This window comes from Typopeltis vanoorti, chromosome 4 (genome assembly GCF_054136105.1).
Source record: "Typopeltis vanoorti isolate ZY-2024b chromosome 4, IOZ_Tvanoo_1.0, whole genome shotgun sequence".
Classification (NCBI taxonomy): Eukaryota; Metazoa; Arthropoda; class Arachnida; order Uropygi; family Thelyphonidae; genus Typopeltis; species Typopeltis vanoorti.
Genome location: NC_143552.1, coordinates 63,861,809 through 63,879,282, shown reverse-complemented (window position 1 = coordinate 63,879,282; position 17,474 = coordinate 63,861,809). Strand labels below are relative to the sequence as shown.

At 36.7% G+C, this 17,474-nt stretch overlaps 1 protein-coding gene across 1 annotated transcript in view; it reads left to right on the top strand.

Annotated features, from left to right (window-relative positions):
- LOC150107368 (acid sphingomyelinase-like phosphodiesterase 3b) overlaps positions 1-17,474 on the top strand; it is a 164,040-nt gene that overhangs the window by 31,609 nt on the left and 114,957 nt on the right. The gene's annotated exons all lie outside the window — the stretch shown is intronic.

Here is a 17,474-nt window from a genome sequence, read left to right as displayed (position 1 = left end):
GAGTGAGTTTGTTATAAGTCATGTTTGCTGTACATTTATTTTGTATTGGTTTGTTATGCAATGGTGGTCTGAAAAGTTCTCAGCCTTGAACGTAGATAGCAACACTATCGGCACGATTTTTTTTTTTCTAAGTTGGTACATCTGTCATAAGCACCCATTTGAAATTGCAAGTCGTTCTATCAAGTAGTTAGTTTTATACAGCTGTCTGAAGCAAAAGTGTTGTCTGTATCTCATGAAAAAGATAAAATTGAGTATAGTGCCGTTATAAAATTCTTTGTAAAAGAAGGTTTAGTTCCAAAAGAAGTTCATAAAAGTTTATGGGCATTCTTCTCCATCATTTTCGACAATTAAGAAATGGGCTACTGAGTTTAAATGTAGCTGTACCATCCTTGAAGATGATTCACGTGAAGGACGTCCAAAAAGTGTAACAACACCAAAAATCATTGATCAAGTGCATGAAATTGCTGAGACTATAGGCATTTCAAAAGAACGTGTAAAATATATTTTGTATGAAGAATTGCAAATGGAAAAAGCTTTGTGGAAGATGGATTCCACGCTTGATCACAGCAGATCAAAAATGCACACACATGAAAATCTCTGAACAGTGCTTGGAACATTTTAACAAGAATAAAACTGATTTTGTGTGTCGATTTATTACTATGGATGAGACTTGGATTCACCATTACATACCAGAATCCAAACAGCAGTCAAAATAGTGGACAGAAGCCAGTTGTTGTTCAGTGCCAAAGAAGGCAAACTTTGTTTCATCAGCAGGAAAGTTCATGGCATCAGTGTTTTGAGGTTTTTATTAATTATCTTGAAAAGGGTAAAACAATAACCAGGGAATGTTATTCCCATCTTTTAACCAGACTCAAAAAAATTCGAAAGAAAAGACCCAGTTTGCAGAAGAAAAAAAACCTTCTTTCATCAGGACAATACACCTGCCCACAAAGGTGTTTTGGCAATGGGGAAATTAAGGATTCTGCACTATGAATTGTTGGAACATCCACCCTATTCCTTAGATTTGGCTCCCTCTGACTTCTTTCTCTTCCCAAAACTAAAACTCTTTCTCGCTGGTCAGTGTTTTTCTTTGAATCAAGAGGTGATTGCAGCTGTAGAAGGATATTTTGCAGATCTTACTGAGAACCACTACAGGGATGGGATAATGGTGCTGGAGCATCGCTGAAATAAATGTATTAGTCTTAAGGGAGATTATGTTGAAAAATGAAAATAATTTTGAAATTATAAATTCGTTTTTTCATTGTTAATGTGAGAACTTTTCAGACCACTCTCATATATAATAGTGAGTTATTTCTAAGCGTCAGTCATCTTTGACTTGTTATGTTTAACAGAGGGGAAAAAATGCCTTTTCTAGTAGTAAGTCAGAAATTTAAAAATGATCTTCATCTTGAACTTGATGCACTGCAGAACTGGAAATGTTTAGTCATTAATAGAAATTCTACTCCTACCAAATTGTTTACTATATCATATGCTTTTGTCCAACTCATGTATAGTCTTTCTCTAATTCAGCTGCCATATTCAAAGTGGCTATCTTGCTAGAGTGGAAAACTGAATAGTCATCTCTATTCATTTGTCATTGTAATCATGCCATAATCCTATCCTTTTATCTTATGTTTTACCAGTCATAGTGAAGAACTTATGGAGACACAACACACGTGTTAGAATAATTACTTTACTTAACATGTAGGAAAGTAACGTTCGACGTTTCAACCTCTGTGTTGAGGTCATCATCAGGAAAAGTACATATGTATAAAATGCAAGCTACATGATGCTGCACTATACAAAAGTAAGATGAATCTAAATGCTTGTTAATTATTTAACCTAGCCTGATCTCTTGTGAAAATAAAAATAAATAAATATACTAAAATTAAATAAAATAAAAAATATAATTTATATATATATTTTTTTAAATAAAAACAAAATATAAACAAAACTTCATCAAACATTTCTAAAGTCTTCTTGTATTGAGATTTTCTTCTGTTTGGGTTTGTTCTTGTTGCTATATGGATTGCAGATCGGTCCTCCACATTTTTGGAATGATTAATCCATCATTTTTGTTCAGGTTTGGATAATGTTTCAGCATTTCACAAGCTTCTTTGAATTTTCTTTCAAACCAGATTTTGATGTGGTGTAGGGACTTGGTGCCTTTCCAGTCAATTTTCTGGATTCAAATCAGCATTCAATTCTTGTAGTTGGATTCTTGTTAAGAACTAACTAACAGCACTGATATTTGCATGTATTCCAAAGATCAGGAGGTAGTAAGGTAAGTGTGAAATGGATGACAAGATTAAACATGCAGTCTGGTAGACAAAGCTATTATAGAGGCAGCATAAAATGAGTGGTGAGCCTCTGTAGCTCAGTCGGTATAGATGAAGCCCTTTGGTTGGAAAGACCTGGGTTCAATTCCTGTCAGTGACTAATCTTTATCTGGTCTCTTTCAACAAAAGGTAACTTAGCTGGTCTTATATGGAGGTTGGGGGTTTCAAGGTGAAACTCTGGAAAAAACCAGTTTCACTCGGAAACTCTGGTTTTTCATCCTCTAGAACAGGCAAACTGGCCCCATGAACACACATAGGTAAGTCATGAATACATTCCAGTCATATGCTAGTTCCGAGCCTGGATAAAATTGGGTGGTGGTGGTGAAGGGGGGAAGCAGTGGTGAACTACTCTGTAAAATCTCATCAAGGATACTTTGTGGGAAAGCCTACAAGTCACCTAGGGTCGAAAATGACTGAAATGGATAAACCACCACATAAGATATGAGTGGTAAGTCAGTGGTATGAGGAGCAGACCAGTAAGGTGTCTGGTTTGATGAAGATAGCAGAAATGCAGTATGGCAGAAATTAGCCATTGAGATCAAGAAAAATCCCAGAGAGTTCTTTTCATTTGTGACCAGTAGAGGAATGAAGGATTATTGGAGGATGACAGTTGGTAAATATGGTGGAATGGCAACCACTGTGGAGGATATAGTCAAGATATTAAATTAGCGTTTCATCAAGGTAATATGAATTTCATCCTTGTAAGTGTTACATGTAGCTTAGAGCTTAGGTACAATGGGAATGGGAGAAGGGAGACTGATGCTGAGCAAGCATGAGGAATTAAGTGAACTTGATGCTAGTAAGAAAGTAGGGCCATCACATATCACCGTGTGAGTTGAGAGAATGTTCCAATGATTTAATAATAATTTTAACATGTTTTTTAGCAAGAGTCTTTGCAGTTAGGCAACTATCAAAGCTATGAAAAGTGCATAATTTTGCTTCAGGAAGGACTAGTGATATGGGGTAGATGTTGGAGAGGTTGTTTAGAGCTAGGATCCAGAATCGGATTCATAACAGCACATTCTATTTGATTGTTAACATGGTTTTGCCAAAGGATGATCATATTTTAGTAGTCTATGTATGTGTTGGACAAGGGAAATGTACAGGGTGTTTCAAAAGGGGTGTATACAACTTTGCAGGAGAACAGAGAATAACTTAGAAGATGTACAAAAGCTGAGTGAGTGTCATAATGTAGTAAAACACATCAATTTTTGGTCACGTAACTTTATTAACAAATGACAACACTAGATCGCATGATACTTCACACCATTTGAAAACTGCGGCTTACGATGGTGCAGAGTGAGCACGTTGTGTGTTTTGGTTTGAGAAAATGAAGTCTGCAAGTTCAGGGGAATTTCTGCATGCAATATGGGAAAGAACCTCTTAGTAGGTGCACAATCTACACATAGCACAAAAATTTTGTTTAAACAGGCTGTTCTGTGCATCATCCAAAGTCAATGGGAAGGCTGTGTTCTGCCAATGCTGTTGTTGTTGAAGAAGTTTGGGAAAGCTTCCAGAAAAGTCCTGGAAAGTCATCCAAACAGGTGTCTTGTCAGATTGGAATTCCACATGTGACTTGACTATGTGGTGTGTTTTACGACAGCATCTACATTTAAGGCCCTACAAATTTACACTTGTACAATATTTGAAGAAAATTATAAGGATTTCTATATGGAAATGATCAGTAGGATGTGATGAGTGCAATTTTCATATAAGTGGGCAAGTAAACACATCTGCAGAATTTGGGAAAGTGAAAATCCACATGCCATCATAGAACATGTTCGCAGCTCCCCAAAGGCTAACATTTTTTACATCTAAGCAAGAAGAAAGTGTATAAACCCTTATTTTTTTTCTGAGTCTACCATTACTGGTGGTGTGTATCTGGACATGCTAATTGGGTACCTTCCTAATTGAGGAAAGGTACCCTTATATATGATAATGAAGGTGCACTTTCTCATTACCTGATAGATGTATACCTTGACACCCATTTTCCAGGCAGATGGATTGGTAGATGAGCACCTCTAGCATGGCCACCACATTCACCTGACCTTACACCATTAATTTTTTCTTGTAGGTCTTTGTGACAGATAGTGTTGGTATCACCACTACCAGCCAATTTGGATGAGCTGCATTCCAGAATTACTGCTGACATTGCTGAAGATCTGCCACATGTGGCAGAAATTGATTACAGAAGGGACGTCTGCAGAATTACTGGAGACAGTCATATCCAACTTTAACTGTCTGTGTTGAAACTTCAAGTGTTATGCTACATTTGCACTGTAATAAAAATTGTTCATCTATTGCTGTTTACCTTCTATTTTCATTCAAATTTGTATATCTCTTTTTGAAACACCCAGTCCATCTTGTGGACTCTACTCCCTGTTCAGGAGTAGAGTCCACAAGATGGCCTGTGACTAGTGGTGTGCCACACGGATCTGTTCTTGGACCACTGCTGTTTAATTTGTTCATTAATGATATAGGAAAGGATCTGAGAGGAACAGTTCATTTGTTTGCAGATGATGCAAAATTGGGTAGGGCAATAGTGAATGCAGATGACGTCAAAATTTTGCAAGATGATTTGGATAGATTGGAGGTCTGGGCTAAGGAGAATGGATGTCAATTTAATGTGGCAAAATGTAAGGTTATACATTTTGGGGTGAAAAGATTAGCAGCAGTTTACTACATTGGTGGAACTCTACTCCAGGAAATTGATGAGGCACGAGATTTAGGAGTGTTAGTGGATAAGGAGTTGAAGTTTAGGGGGCACATTGCAAAAGTGGCCAAATCAGCTCATCAAATCACTTGGTTGCTGAAGAATATGCTGACAAGCAGGTTCTTGTTCCTCTGTATCGAGCCTTGATAAGACCCCATCTCGACTACTGTGCCCAGATTTGGTCACCTAGGTTTTTTCTTGATAGGGAGTTGGTGGAGAGGATCCAAAGGTGAGTGACCAAGATGATAGCAGGTCTGTGGAATGAACCTTATGTGAACAGGTTGAGGATTTGTGGGTTGCAAAAATTGGTTGATAGGCGGAGGAGGAGAGATATGATTGAGACATTCAAATTACTGAAGGGATTCTATAAAATTAATTCAGAAGATATTTTTGAGAACAGGGCTGGTTGTGGGAGGACTAGGGGACATCCATGGAAACTGGGCAAAAGTGTGGTTAGTAAAGGTGTTAGAGCTGGGTTCTTTACTTTTAGAGTGGTGAATGAGTGGGATGCGCTGCCAGAGTCTGTGGTGGATGCTGTGACAGTGAATGAGTTTAAGGCGAGGTGTGATAGATACTGTATGAATGTCGAATATGATTTAGGGCCTCCCTCGATGAGTCTAATGACTCCCTGGAGTTGCCCGTAATAATAATAATAATTTAGAACATGGAAATCAGTAATATTTACTAAATCTTTGCAGGGGGAGCGTGTAGAATTGGCCTGAAACCCTTTGTGAATTTTAGTAGGTGGGGAAATGGATAAGATCTTGAAGCGTTTAATTTTTTTTCTTTTTGTTCAGGAGGCTAGGATGATGTTTTTTTTTAGTAGACTGTTAAGTTTTTTAGTCTGAGATTTAATGTCCATAACTTGACTCCAGAACTATCTAACAGCATTAGACTTGACATTGCCAACATTCTTTCTTGAGCCTTGCAAAAGAAATCTATTATTTTGCCAACTAAGTGCCCTGAGGAAGCTATAAAAAAAAAACTCGTCAGTGCAGATAAGGGTAGCTCCACAGTAATCCTTAATGCCAATGAATACAATTGAAAAATGGATATCATTCCTAGAGTACTGTACCTATATTCCATTGGATTACAATTCCACTAAATCTCAGATTAAAAAAAAATAAGTCTACTCATAAAGTATCATCCTGGCCTCCTGAAATAAAAAAAAAAAACCTTAAACCCATCAGGTCTCGTTTCCTCCTATAAACATACAGCTGATCTAAGTCTCTCTCTCTCTCTCACACACACACACTCTTCTCTCAAGACCTATAGTAGATGTGCTGCTGTTATACACTATTCAAAATAGTAAAATATCTTATTCTCCCCTTTCCCAATGGCTACATCATATTTTAAAACTTCTATTGAAAATATAATTTTAAGTAACATAAATAGGTATAGTTGTCTGCTCGGACATCACCTCATTGTTTACCAATATCTTGAATGACACCTTGACACTTTTAGAAAATGTTTTTCCTCTGATATAGGTGGGTTCGAGGCTATCTGGTGAAATAACGTGCTGTCGGAAAACTCCTGAAAGATTTGTGATTTTTGTTGATTTATTGATTGTTTTCTTTAATTTGATGGTATTATTGTGGTTTTTGGTGTGATTGTTTACTACAGAGTTTTATAGCATAATTACAGAAATAATTACGAATTCGTTATCATTAGACTTTAGAGCAGTACCGGCAGAAAACATGGCGGCGGCTTTGTTATTCCATGATTTTAATTTAGACTTTAGCCATTTCGTTAAGTGTGAGGTGTGCTATATGTATTCTTTTGATTACATAAATGATTTGTGGATGTTTAGGGTGGATTGGAAGGAGGGTGTGTGCGAAGTGCGACCTGAACGAGGAATTGATGAATGGAAATATGAAATTGATGACAGAAAGTTAGTAGCGAGAATGTTGCGAGGAAAATGAGTGCACGTTTGAAAGAGAAGGATGGTGTGAAAGAGAGGAGAAAGAATCTTAAAAAATCAGTAAAAAAGAAAACAAATAATATAAAATCCGTAACAGATGTTAAAAAGGACGAAAGTGAGGCGAGAGTGGCAGAAGGAAACAAAATTGAGAGAATGAATGAAACTGGAAACTGCGTGATGCAGGAATGGATAGTGGTGGGAGTGGTGGAAGGAAACGAAATTGAGAGAATGAATGAAACTGGAAACGGCATGATGAAGGAATCGAAAGTGGAAAAAATCGAAACAATAAATGATAGCAAAAGACGCATGTTGGACCGAAAGTATGGAAGCACAGAAGGATGAATGAGAGTGAAAGTGAGAAAAGGGGATCGGCAGTTAGAAAATTAGGAAGATTGTATGATAGAGAGAATGTGACGCGAGATTCAGAAGTTGAATTGGATTGGATGAGGAAAGAGATGAAATGGATGCGGAATGAAATTAAGAAAATTCGGGTAAAAATATTAAAACAAATCATGATTGCAAGAAAGAGTTAATGAAAGGTGAGTGAATGGTGTTGTATGGCGACTCCATTATTAAAGTTGTACTAGATGATAAGATGCATAAGGTATGTTTTCCAGGTGGTAAAATGAGTTGAGTGATTGAGGCATTGGATATGAGGAGGGAGCGAGCAAAGGAGTTAATGGTTTTAATCGGTAGGAATGATTTGACAGAGGACAAAGAGAGCGTCAGAATGGATATCAGGAGACTGCTTAGGATAAAAGAGAATAGTGTGACAGGAAGGGTGGTCAGCGTGTTGCTTAGGTATGACTGTGGTGAGATGAGGTGGTGAGCAAGGATTATGAATGATATGCTGGCTGAAATGTGTGAGGAGACGGGAGTGCAGTTTGTTAATGTGTGGAATGAGTTTGAGGGATGAAGTGAGCTGTATGGGAGCGATGGGCAGCATTTGAGTGGTTATGGTGTGAGTCACTTGGAGAGACTGCTGCTGGAAGGTAGAAAAGTGAGTAGAGTGAGAGAGAATAAATCGGATCAAGCGGGAAGTGATGTGGAAGAGCAAGAGAGTAAGTTAGGAGAGATTGAAGAGGTGGTTATGAATGAGGAAGTGAGTGGTATAAGTATAGAAAATGTGAGAATGGGTGTGCAAGAGGAACAGGAAAACGAGGAGGCTCAGGGTGGACAGGGATACACAGCATGAGAAAGGTGGATGCTCAGAGAGGAGGTGAGAGCATGTGTAGAAAGGAATGGGATGACCTGGGATCAAGAGGAAACAGTTGGAATTCAAAAGGGTTTTAAAATGAATAAGCAGAAAGGGAAATGGCCCCAGTCGAGCATTGAGAGATCACATCGAGTGGGTGGTATCAGTGGAACTATCTGTAGATCCAGAAATGAGCTGTTGTGTTTGTATACAAATACTAGAAGTATAAGAAATGAGGCAGATGAAATGGTTGCATTAATTGCGTCTGTTCACCCAAAGATTGTCGGAATAAGTGAGACATGGTTGAAAGAGGATGACGTTCTGACAGGAATAGAGATGGAAGGGTATGATGTGTTTTGTGAGGATAGAAAGGGTAAAAAGGGAGGGGGAGTGCTATTGATGATAGAGAAAGAGTTATGTCTATACAAAGTAGAAATGCAAGAGGAAAATAGTACCAGTGGTTTTGAGGCAGTATGGTATGAGATAGAGGTGAATGGAATCAAATACTTGGTTGGATGTTGTTATAGACAAGGTAATGTGGGTGGTGGTGATAATGAAATGTATAATCAAATTAGCCAAGCAAATAAGAAAAGGGTGATCATTATGGGTGATTTTAATTATGGGAATGTAGACTGGAATGATGAGAGCAACTGGAAGTAATGAAAATAAGTTTCTTGAGTTTTTGTGGGATAACTACCTCAGACAGTATGTAACAGCGGGCATGCGAGGATTGAGGATTTTGGATTTGGTCATCTCATCAGAGGATGTAATTATACATGAGGTGTCAAATCATCCACCAGTTGGTGAGAGTAACCATGAGGTGATTACCTGGATGGTTGCCAGCAGTGTGAGGACCTCTGTGAGAAAAGGGTATATGTGGAACTACAAAGGGGGGGGGGGGTGATTATGAAGAGCTCAGTAGACAGCTTGTGGGTATAACATGGAATGAGGAGTTAGCTGGAAAAGAGATCAGTGCAGCAGCTTGGGGGATTTTCAAAAACTATCTAGTAGATGCAATGTTTAAATATATTCCAAGGGTGAGAAGGTTAAATAAAGTAGGTGTGAGATGGATGAATAAAGAGATTAAGCATACAATACAGAGAAAGAGGGCATTGTGGAGGCAGCATAAGAGAAGTGGAAATAACCAATTCCATGAGGTCTACAAAGACCAGGCAAGGGTGTGGTTGATGAGGGTAGCTAAAGAGAGGTATGAACAGCAGTTAGCTAATGAAGCCACAAAGAATCCTAAGGGGTTCTTTCGATATGTAGCCAGCAAATGAAAGAAAGAATGATTATGGAAGGATGACATTGATTGGAGAAAATGGTATAAAGGCAGCTGTTGCAGAATGTGTGGTGGAGATACTTAATGAGCAGTTCATACAGGTCTTTCAATCTTGTGAATGTGACTTCATGGAGAGATTGAGAGCAGTAGATGATTGTGAAGAGAGACTGACTGTAAGTGAGCAAGAGGTGTATGGGGAGTTGAGTAAACTAGATGTTAATAAGGCTGTGGGACTTGATAATATATCGCCACGTATTCTGAAGGAATGTGCCAGGGAGTTGACACCTGTCTTGACATATTTTTTTAATACGAGTCTTGCACTCGGTTAAGTCCCAAAGGAGGGCAAGATTGTGCCACTTCATAAAGGAGGTGATCGAACTCGAGCATTAAACTATAGGCCTATCTGTGTGTCAGGTGTTGTGGTTAAGTTGTTGGAGAAGCTTGTGAGAACTAGGATCCAGAGTTGGGTTGACAACAATGGTATCATCTTTGGACAGCATGGATATGCTAATGGGAGGTCATGTTTTAGTAATCTACTTACTTATTACAATAAAGTGACTGCTTCCTTGGACAGAGGAGAAGGATACACAGTAATATACTTCGATTTCGCAAAGGCTTTTAATAGAGTGCCTCATGATAAATTGATAGTCAGAGCAGATGGGGTTGGATATTAGATTAGTGCATTGGATTGGAGATTGGCTGTCTGATAGGTATCAACAAGTTGTGTATGGGGGAGCGATGAATGAAAAGGAAAGTCACTAGTGGAGTGCCTCAGGGATCTGTTTTAGGTCCATTACTGTTGTATGTTAATGATATAGGTGAAGATTTGGATGGAGATATTCAGTTGTTTGCAGATGATTCAAGTCAGACCTTGCAGCAAGACTTGAATAAATTGAGTGATTGGGCACAGAAATGGGTATGTGAGTTCAATGTTGCAAATTGTAAGGTTTTAAAATTTGCGAAACAAAGATGCGATGCAGAATTTATGCTTGGTGAGGATACATTGTTGGAGGTGGAAGAAATAAGAGATCTGGGGGTGATAGTGGATAAGGATCTGAAATTTAGGGGACACATAGCCATAATTGTGAAGACAACACAAAGGCTTCTGGGAATGATGCAGAGGACACTGACGTGTAGAAGTAGGGAGATTCTTGTTCCGTTGTATAAGGCTTTGATTAGGCCACACATGGACTATTGTGCCCAGATTTGGTCACTTGGTTTTCAGACGGATGAAGAGATGTTGGAAAGGGTCCAAAGGCGACTGACTAAGGTAGTTTCTGACCTCTGGAATGTCCAGTATGAGGAAAGATTGAGGAAATGCAATTTGCAGAGTCTGGTGAACAGGAGGAAGAGGAGAGATATGATAGAGATCTACAAGTTGGTAAGGGGTTGTTATAGGATCAATGCTGGAGAAGTTCTACAGAAAATAGTAGGAGATCAGGGGGAGAACCAGAGGTCATCCCTGGAAACTGTATAAAGAAGGTGTGAGTAGGGGAGTGAGAGGCAGGTTTTTTCGTGCAGAGTTATAAATGATTGGAATGCCTTGCCCGAGAGTGTGGTGTCTGCAGGGAGTTTGAATGTGTTCAAGGCACGGTATGATGAGCTGTGTGTGTGATAAAAGGATCTCCCAGATGAGTCTTTGACTCCATGAGGTCTTGGGGTAATAATAATATCACAGATCTCTTTTCTTTTGTGATCCATTCTGGATCCTTTTGGAAGAACAAAATTTGTAAACAGAGGGTTTCCTCCTCTCATCTCCCTTTGTCAATTTTTTTCATAGAAAATTTTGAAAAACGAGCTCGACTCAAATCTCCCACCATCCCTTCCAAAGCCTTCTGTCTGACTAAGATATGTAGAAGATGTCTGCTTTGTTTGGCCTTTATGACTCAGGCACGTCAGATTCTTTTCTCTGTCACCTCAATAGTCTAGCCTTTCTTAGACCTTAATAACATACCTTCTTAATGGTAATCTCTCCTTCACAGTATATGGGAAACTCACACAGATAGATACATTCACAAACATTCTTATCATCATTTTCCTCTCTCAACAATGTGGTATTATAAAAACCTTAACCAATATAGTCTACAATCTTTTTTAGAATGAGGCCTATCTTACAGTAGAACTCAACCACATATACTATACCTTCCTATCTAATGGCTACACTTCTTACAGAATCAAAAAAAATAATTATTCCTTCCCCAATCTACGATATTTTCTTCAGATGGATTTTAGTAATGCTGTCACCATCCCTGACATCTGAGGCACATCAGAAAAAATAGAATTTTAAAGAAATACAAAGTCTGCACAGCTTTCACATCCTAATTGAAACTAGCAAATTCTTATCTAAGGACCAATCCCCCCACCTCCTCTCTCATTTCCTGGAATATTTAAAGTTTCCTGTTCCTGCATGTTTGGCATACTGTGGACAGACAAGATTAACCAATATCTACATAGAAGAACATAAAAAAAAAAAAAACACCTGTGATCATGACACTATAGTCAATCTGGTCTTGCAGACTACTCTTAATATACTACTCATAGAATCAATTGAAAAAAAAAACATGCTCCACTGCAGCAAGTTTAGAAGAGACTGTTTTCAGAATCTTCAGCAGCCTAATCTGAATAAATATGGATGTGTAAAACTTTCCAGAATATGGGAAACATTAATCCTTTGAGATTCTAGTTTACAGCAAAACTTCCAACAGGCAATCACAGTTAGTATCCCCCCACCCCCCCCCCGTCAGAACTGTAGTTTTCCATCTGCATGTTTCACTTAGTTTTGTGTTACCTTTGTGTATATTCAAAGTTTTATATTGTATTCCATGAAGATGTCTCTGTAAGTGAGATAAAATAGTTAAAGAATTAAATAGTGTTCTTCATCTTTTTCTTTTTCCTGGTCTATTTTACTCCATTTTGCCTCTCAGCACTTAAGCCTTATCACACGGCTACCGATTATTCACAGTGAATGCAGAAACATTAAATGAGTCTAAAGTGTTTGTGTGGGCACATGTGCATGCTTGGGCACGTTAAACTGAGATCACCTGAAATAAGTAGGTTGATTCCATGTAGGTCTGATGATGATGATATAAATTCTCTTAGGTTTTATTATTTGTGTCTTGCTATGTCAAAATTTCTATTCTGTTTCTAAAAAATGGTGTTGTTGAACTGGAAAATAATGAAAGGAAAAGGAAAATATTGAAAATGATTTATAATGGTTTCATTGTAATATAATTATAAGATCAGCATCCTTCTTCGAGATCATTCTACCTATCGACAGAGAGAAACCAACAAATCACAACTAAATAAATTAAATCAGTTGCTAGACTTTGCTAATTCTTTGGTTGCTGAAGATCAAACAAAGTTAAGAATTTTTCATACTATAGCTCCATATTATTATTATTATCTAAGACCTCCAGAGAGTCGAACTCATCGAGGGAAGTTATAAATCACCCAAACCAGCTGTCATACCTTCCCTTAAATTCATTCACACTAGATGCACTCACTGCTCTGTGAGAGAAAAACCTAGCTCTTACCCCTTTCTTGACTGTGAACAAACTGTGAATTAACTTCCATGGATGTGCCCCCGTGTTCTGTCTCCACCTTCTATATAATGAAAAATTTCATCAGATGCTATCCTATAATACCCATTCAAAAATGTATAGACCTCTATCATATCACCCCCTCTTTCTCCTGTTAATCAGAGTCTGTAATCCACATACTTGCAGTCTTTCCTCATATTCTGGTCTGGAATTCCAAAAAGTACATAAAATGGACATTCTTTTGTGGCCAGTGGTTGATTGCATCAGTTGCCATGCTGATTTTAAGGTATGAAAATTTTATCAAGCCTACTCAATAATCTAACCACCTGCCTGTATAAAGAATACCAAAGATTTCATTTCTTAAGTGGAAGACTACCTTAACAGCTGTGACATTGTGATAAGTTTGTTTTGGCATTATTTTGCTCTTCACCAGTTTATCTTTTAGATAACTATTCAGTTGTTCTCTATGGATTTTCCAGCTGATATCCTTTTTGACTTTGCTTTGTACTTTAGATACTTTTTGTGGTAAGGTAATCTCTACAAGTAGATAGAAGGTTGCATATGTTGATAATGCACTATTTGGTCATCTTCAAAAGAAGAATCATATACCAGAAAATGCACTCACCAAGACTCAATCAGCTGCCCTCCACAAAAATTTGGAATTGTTAAGATTTGTTCACAAGGGTATGTATGTTATCTGCTCTTTTGAGGACATTCTTAGACTAGAATTGCAGTATATTAAAGACAGTATGAATACTCAATACAGTAAAATCTCGATTAAATGGACTATTGTGGGCTAAGGGTTGTCTGTAAAATCAAAAGTCCGTTAAATCACGAATCTTAGGAATAGTGTTGAAAATAAAACACTTAAAGTGGTATTAATATATTTTAATGAGAACATTTTTATGTAAATACCATTATACTGAGGATTGGACTTGAAAAAAAAAAAGCATCAAGTTTCGGTTGCCTTACACTTTTATACTGTTACTTAATAATTAACTATCAAAATTGCCAAAAATGTTCATAATAAGCATTCACCTCTGGATCTGAAGATGCGCCTATGAATGAGATGTCGTCCATGTGGTCGTTAACCACTGATAGTTTCTGACCATCTAGAACCACTTCTTCTTTTTCTTCCTCATTGTTAACCTCCTGATCATCCCATAGAACATGTTCAGCAATCTCTTCCTGGCTGAGAATTTGGTAGCCTGGTTGTCCCTCATCGATGCCTAGCCATTGTTCAATGTCATTCTCACTAACATTATCACCAGTTCGGATCAAAGTTTCACGGAAATCAGAGGTTTCAAAATCTCTGAAATCGTATTCTGGTTCATTCTCGTTCAGTAACTTGGTCCAGCCATTAGCCGATGTTGTAATCTTTATCTCCTGCCATGCTTCCAAATAACCATCGTATTATTTATTATTTTTTTTATTAATTATTTCATTATCTGTATTTATTTGTCAAATTATGTCCATTAAATTGAGATTTTACTCTAGTTACTTTCCATCTAAATTCTACATCTTGGATTATTATTCTCCTTCTTGTAGCTTATGATCAGATATCAAGAGAATTTCCTGTCAAAGACATTTCTGAATGCATCTCAAGAGTTCTGAAAAAATTAATTTCCTACAACTTTCAAGCCAATAAACAAGATTTCTTGTTTATTGGCTTGAAACTCTGCCTTCCACTAAAGATGACTTTCTCTCCTAGTGCATCTGGGAGTGTACTAGATTCTTTCTTTTTGTGTTCTCTCCTATTTTGATTAGACAGGTCATACTGTAGACCTGAGAGTCAGAATATATGGATTATATCCATTTCCTCTAAGTGGAAAAGTTTGGTTTTGTAGAACTTAAAGTTTCTCTCTCACTGAATCCTATGGAACAACACAAAAATTCTTTCTAAGACTTTTTGAGAGACTGTGTCAAGAATACTATGCAATGGAGTTCTTCACAATCAACCTAATGTAAATTGCAGCAGTTGTATAAAATTTCAAAATTCTGAAAAATCCTGACTTTGAACTCTTACTAGTAATCTGTTGATTACTCATATGTGCATTTAATTCTTACACAGATATCTTTATTTATATATGTATTCTTAGATTTATATTTTATGCAATTTTTTTTACATACATTTTTTTATATCGACTGTATGCAAATATCTATTGATTTTATATATGTGCATGCAATTTTTTATACATGTTTATAATTTAATTTATTTTAGTAAATTTTTCATCTTAAACTTTCTTTTTACATGTGCTTTTTACACAGTGTAACTTGTTTTGCACTCCATGGTCTGTAGGCTGTTTTGGCCCATAGATTCCTAATAGTGTTGTATTACTGGCCAGAGAATGTACTCTGTGACTGATGTTACTCCATTTGCATTTCATGTAACTGTCCATTCTTTTTTGTGTTTTTATTCTATCTGATGAGATTATCATCACAAAATTTATATATAATATTAAATGCATTATACATATATATAAATTTTGTCTCTATATAATTTATGTCTAGTAAGTTCATCATGTCTATGAATTATATTAGTATTAAGAATCAAGGCAGTGAAAGATTTTATTGAAGCATCTGATGAATTGTAAGGAGAATTTCTATCTAGCTTCTGTTTTACATCAGTCACTAAATGTTTTTTCAGGGTTAGATGAAGATTATCTTGAAATGTTAATGAATCTCTGCAAAACTACAAGCCATCTAGTCTTTCAAAAGTTTTAATATAATGTGTACTTATTAATAATACTTTAATTATTATTTATTAGTACTACTAATAATTTTTAATAAAATGTGTACTAGACATATTTATAGATACTTATATGGCTTATGCATGTAGAAAAAATATAGAATTTTATTCAATAACTCCAATATATTTCATCCTGTGCAACATGGACATCATTGGTGAAAAGACCATCAACTACATTCAAAACATGCATTATAAGAATGTGCTTACTAGCTCATGCCTGAGTTGACAAGATTACACTATTAGAGTTCAATGGATTGATTTTAAAAGTTTGTGCAGATCAGATAACCTAAAAAATTATGAGCAGTTAATAGTAATCACTTTCCAAAACTTTGAGATTTGCAAATCATCATAGCAATTAAGGTTTGAATAGTTTTATAGTGTTTCAGGGAAAATACAATCAAATTTGAACCTTCTTGAATGAAGAATCATTATTAGGTTCCAGAGAACTCTGTGCCTAGTGTCAGGAACATGAGAAGCAAAACTGGACTTGTTGGATTCCTAAAATGCAGTATATTCTTGATGTTCTTGAATTCTAATTAAAGCTGAGCAGCCAATCTGTCCATAGTAGCAAAGATGACATGAGCAGCCTACTTGATAGACCTGGTAAGAGGGGAGGGGGGGAGAGAGAGAGAGAGAAGTGATAATGTATCCTTTGTAGATGGTCAGAAGAAAAAGAAGGTTTCCAAGCTGGTTTGATGGAAGTGTAGATTGAATTTGTGAAGAATCCATGTCATTTGTTCAGGCATTCTTATAAGGTAGATATTGAAATTCTTTTCACATCGCATTGTAGTCTGGTCAATGGATGAAAATTATCAATTTTCTTGGTAGTTACATTGTGACCATTAGACACCAGATTGATTGCTTTTAATTTTATATAATTTATTTAACAACCCTTTATGGAGCATCTAGAAAATCAACTCTTCCACACTATTTTTCCTCAACCTCGTGTATAGCTTAATTTTGTTGTTGATGTCTTTACAGTTTGGTCATACTTGGAGTCAGAATTACTTCAGTTCTTGAAAAATACTCTTTGTACTCATGTATCAAGGTCACTATTGAATGTGAATCCAACAGCCATCTACCCTTTTTGGTACCTTAATAATCCAAAATCCTACAGGTTACATTGAAATTTCAGTTTATCGAAAAGCAACCTTTACTGGAAAGAGACATTCACTCATTCTAACACCATCATAAATAAGTATTTTCAGAATTTGTACATTGAGCCCATGTGATCTGCTCTTCTGATTCCCTTTTGTTAGATGAATTAATTAAAAGCAATCTGTCTAATGGTTATAGCATAACTACAATCCAGAAAATTATTCATAATTATCATCCATTGATTATAATCCAATGTGAAAAAAATTTCAATACTCTACCTTTAAAGGTACCATCTGAACAAATAAGCATAAATTCTTTGCAAATTCATTCTGTACACTTTCTTGTAAACTGTCTTCTTTCTTACCATCCTACAAAGGATACGTTACCACCTCCCTCCTTACCAGGTGACTACCAAATACCTTGTTCATGTCATTTTTGCTACTTTGGACAGACTGATTAGAATCCAAAAACATAGACTATACTGCATTTTTCAAATCTGTCAAGTCCAGCCTTGTTTCCTATGCTGTTGACACTGGGCACAGAGTTCTTTAGAACTAGAGAAAGATTCATTATCTCACATATTCAAATTTGATTGTTTTCCTTGACATGTGAAACACTACAATATTGTCTGAACCCTA